The following is a 5,130-nucleotide window of genomic DNA, read 5'->3' on the forward strand; positions in this document are numbered from 1 at the left end:
CAAAGAGACCAAATAATTTATACTCTCCAGGAAGCTCTTTTCTTAAATTTATCTCTATGTTATTTTCTTTTGATTCCTTAAAATGCTGTTTTTATTTTATTTTCTATTTGTTGCTAGAATGAACATCTTAGAACAATGTTTTAAAATATCTACCTTGTATTCTTCATTTTCACACATTGCCTATGTTCTCGTGAGGTATCTATGTAAATAATCATAATATATTAGTAATGATTGTTTAAGTTTCTTTAAAAAATCTTTATTTCTTTAAAATTTAGTTTTTGTCTTATTGTGGTGTCTCAGACCTCCAGAGTTACGTGAATTAATGTGACGCTGGCAGGAATGATCTGTTCTTGAATTTCAAGAGCATGGTTTTAAAATTTCACTACTAAGTGTGATTTTTGTTGTAGATTATATGTAGATCCTCTATTGAGTAATGAAGTTCTTGTCTCTTCTTGGTTTTATAAAAGTTTTACCATTAATTGGCATAGAATTTTGCTTAATTCTTTTTCTGCCTTTGTGATAATCTATATAGCCTTTAGTCTGTTACTGTGGTGAATAGTATTTTCTATTGTTAACTTTTTCTTGCATTAATGCAACTTATTCAATACATATTACCTTTTTTGTTTTAATTTTGGTCATAAGTGAATTTAGCCTAAAATTTCTTTTTCATACAATTGTATTGGTATTAAGGTTATTTATACTATACTCAAAAATATGTTATATCATGTTTTGTCTTTTCCTTCTTCCTCTGGTAGTTTGTGAAATTTAGAACAATTTGTCTCTTTATTATTATTATTTTAATTTTAAAAATATGTTTTTATTCATTTTTAGGGAGAGAGAGACAGAAACATGGATGAGAGAGACCTCTAAATAAGTTAATTTCATATACCCATAAAACCATTCAAGAAAATTATTTCATCAAAATTTTTATTAACAATTTCAAATAAATCAAGCAAACAATGGCATAAATGTGGCTGTCTTCTTCATGCCCCTATTGAGGATTGAGCCTGCATCTGGGGCATTGAGCCTTCAACCTGGGCATGTGCCCTGACTAGGAATCAAATGAAAATGCCTACACTTAAAATTCAATTTGAAAGTCCATTTATTTAAAGAAAATAGGTAATCTATAGTGAAACTTTGTTAGGAATATCAACTATCAAAGTCTATTGAACACCTAAAAATGTTTGCAGTGCTTCTGCAATTACTGCTCTCCATGTTTCCTCTTTATTATTCAGTATATTTCATCTATAATATATAGTCTTTTTAAAAAACATGTTGATTTCAGAGAGAGGAAGGGAGAGGGAGGGTGGGGACGGGAGTTAAAGTTCTTGAGGTCTTCGAACGACGGGGTTGTAGGAGATGTCAGGGTTGGGTCGCAGGTCTGGGTTGTGCAGGTGGTCGGGGTTGTAGGATAGGTCGGAGAGGTGATGGAGGTACAGGTTGGGTCAGGGGTTGAGGTTGTATAAGTCGAGGTTCTGCGACTGGTCGAAGGTGTGGCGGTGGTCGTGGCGGTATAGGTTGAAGGCATGTGGGAGGTCGAGGTTGGACGGAAGGTTCAAGTTGGGTGGGAGGTCGAGGTTGGACGGGAGGTTGAGGTTGGGCGGGAGGTTGAGGTGGTGGTGGACGAGGTTGTAAAGGAGGACGGGGCGGTATTAGTTGTTTACCTTCAACTATAAAGTTATGTTGCCACTGCTGCTCTTGTTCTGGTGGTCTCTGGTGGCGGAACCGGATCCTGTTGGCCCGAAGCTCCCTGTTATTCTGGGCCGGCACTGCAAGGTCCTGGTGGAGCCTCGGGCCGTGGGTGGCTCGGTCCGCCTGCAGCTCAGCGTCGTGCGCCCCCGCCGCCACCTCCAGGGCCCAGGCCCTGCTCTTCTCCTCCCACTTCTGTCCTTTTGCCAAGACAGAGGCGCCCAGGGCTCTTGAGGCTGCCCCCCATGAGCACTCCTGAGCGCCTCGTCGATCCTCCGGGTGTCATTGGGATGGTTCTTTTGGAGGGCCTCTCCCCTCACCACCTCCAATTGTGGCTCCATCGTGTCACCTCCTGATGCATGAGACAACACTCAATAACTGAGCCACACCTGCCAGGCTATAATATATAGTCTTGAGATGCTTTGGATTACCTGGGCAGTAATGATATTACCAGGTAATATAATTTCTTTAATGGCTTAAGGACTATTTTTTTCTATTTCTTCTTGAGGGCGCTACACTAAGTACTCTTTGTAGAAAATTGTCCATTTTATTTAGGTTATTAAATATATTTGGCATAATATTAATATGACTATTTAATCCTATGCTGAATTAATGGTTTCATAGTTGTTCTAAATAAAATTTTTGTCCTTTTTCTGTTTCCTTCTTGGTCTTTTCTAAGGAAATACATAAATTCATTCATATTCATGTTAAGGGCTGTAAGTATATTCATGTTCAAATACTGGATCCATGCATTTGACTTGGTGCTCTTCAAGTTCAGAGTGATTCTAATGACAGATATATTAGTATCAGGCATATTTTGGGAGAGTTATGAGCTAAACTCAAGACTTACTACAAGCTGGCCATTCTGCTTATAAATAGGACTGCTTTGCTTTCATACACTGCTCATATTTTGTATTTTTTGTTGTTAATTAAAAAATTTAAGAACATATGAAACATAAAGAAATAAGTTCAGTGTATAGCCAAGCAATGAACTGATTGATTAGTTAATCCATTTATTCAACAAGTATTTATCAGAAACATACCATGTGACAAGGCACTGCCATCCTTCTGGCCTAGAATGCCCAATGCCCTTGTAATTTGAAATGTGTTATTTCTAGAAATCCTAAGAAAAACAGTAGAGTGTTCATAAGGGCCAAAATCAGCAATAGGGTGAAAACACTGTATCAAACGGTTGATAGAAACTAAAACATTGGGCTTTCTCTCTGCCTCTCTTTAAGTCCTTGTAACATGAGTACATTAGGTATGTTTCTCTACTGGTGCTATTGTTTATGTCAGATTGATGTCACCCAGTGAGAGGATTATTTGCTTCATACCATTTAAATTGCGGCTGGAATCTGAGTAACATACATATTTCTTTAAGTGAGTTATTTTTTGTTTAATCGCTGTCATTTCTAATATATTCTGAGAGATTTGGTTACTTAGTTATATCCGCTCACATGAAGCAAAACATTTTGGGTTTTGAGAATACATAGTGTACAATGGTATTGCCAAGATCTAGAAGTCAGTTGCCTAGTTAGATGACAGTCATAATTTTCCATTTTAACCTGTTGCAAATTACTTTTCTAGGGGATAATATTGGTGGAATATAGATAAGTTATTATTCTCCATTTTCAATGTAAATAAACTTATCTAAATATGCTTTCAAAACAGTTCCTATTTCAGTGCCCATTTAAATTTGCCTTTGGTATTTTTCTTATGGGACTTCAGTAGAGGATTTCAGACATTTCAATCTAATATCCAACCCAACACAAGTGAGAACGCAATGCTTTCATCAGTGAGATACCTCATCAGTGATCTGTTTGGGGTGATATGAAGTTTATAAAAATCCTCAAAGCAGTTTATTCACAGAGTGACTATTATGAATATTTGTTGAGTATCTTCTGTGCATTAAACACAAGATACTGAGGAGATACAGGATTGAGCAGGATAGTTATTGCCTTCTTGGGATTACATTATATTGGTAGACTTTTTATCAGGCAATTTCACTGCACAGAGATAAGGGTTATGATGGGTTTAATATAAGTGCTTATAGAGCATGGAGGACATGAACAGAACCCAGACTTGGAGATTAGAGAAGGCTTCTTGCAATAAAGCATCTCTGTGCCAAGACCTGCAGAGCAGCACTTAGCTAGGTGAACATTTATCAAGGTTATAGACTGGGAGTTGGGAGTTCTAAGCAGCATCAACATAAACAAAAACAAAAAACAAAACATGTGGAATGGGCTGAGATTATACGGACCAGAGCATGTTTAAAGAATTCAATTTTCAAAAGTTGAATTGTAGTGGGTACTGGATGAATTGAAGCATTTCAATTTAGGACATGGGTCTGTCCCTCTTTTGTGTCATTTCTTTCTTATATGCTGTAACTCTTTCAGTGCATGCATAAAATTTGAATTCCACCCTTTACAGCTCTTTTCTACTTAGCAACAGCAATTAAATACATAAAAATGGCAAAAAGGGAAGTGTTTGGAGAAAAGTGGTGATTATTAGTGGTCTGTCTCATGTAAAGGGCACCAAATTTAGTATATGAAAATTCCATTTAGACTTTTTTAGCTCCAAGTTATAAAAACTTTACACATCAGCTCCAGGCCAAACAGAGTTAATTATAAAGGTACTGGTATACCCCATAGAACCCAAAGATGGGATTGTGAAGAACCTGGATCTCATGAATAAACGGACAGGGACTCTCATCTTCTATTTTTTATTTTATTTAATTCATTCTTTATTTCTGGCTCAGAATAACAGTCCTCATTTGTACAGAAGTCATAGATGCCAAAAGCTCCGTTAAACATATTAAAGCTCTGTCATCAGAGAGGAACTTTTTTGGCTGAAGTGGCAAGAGTTTTGAGAAGGGATCCCTTGGCTTAGATTGAATCAGATGTCTACTCTCAGACGGATCAGTTGTGACCACTGTGAATGTGGGCTGCTGCTGTTGGCTCCATTTGAGTCTTGTTTCCACTCTTGGACCAATCTACTGTAGCCAGGAGTATGGATTCATGTAAGACTTAGAAGTTCTCACAGGAACCCTACCAATTAAGTGGAGAAAAATCTCGGGCAATCAAAATACATCATCTACATTAAAAGTTATTGAAAAGTCACTTAATTTCTCTAAATCTCACTTGGCTTTATTCTGAAGGAGTATGAATTAGCTATTGCTATGACTTTATCTATCTATATATATATATAAAAAGCCAGCCACTGGAATGCAGTAAGGATGCCCACTACGGCCAGCATACCTGCTGGATCAGGGGATGGGGCTGACCTGCCAACTTCCTGTGGCTCCTCCCCCCAGCTGGCCCCACCCCTGATTGGCCTCTCCCACCCCAATGGAGGGTGGAGCAGCTGGCCAACCCCCCTCCTTCTCTCCAGCTGGCCCCGCCCCAATTGGCCCGCCCCACCCCAATCAGCCTGCAGCCCCTC

Source organism: Myotis davidii, unplaced genomic scaffold (assembly GCF_000327345.1).
Source record: "Myotis davidii unplaced genomic scaffold, ASM32734v1 scaffold1012, whole genome shotgun sequence".
NCBI lineage: Eukaryota > Metazoa > Chordata > Mammalia > Chiroptera > Vespertilionidae > Myotis > Myotis davidii.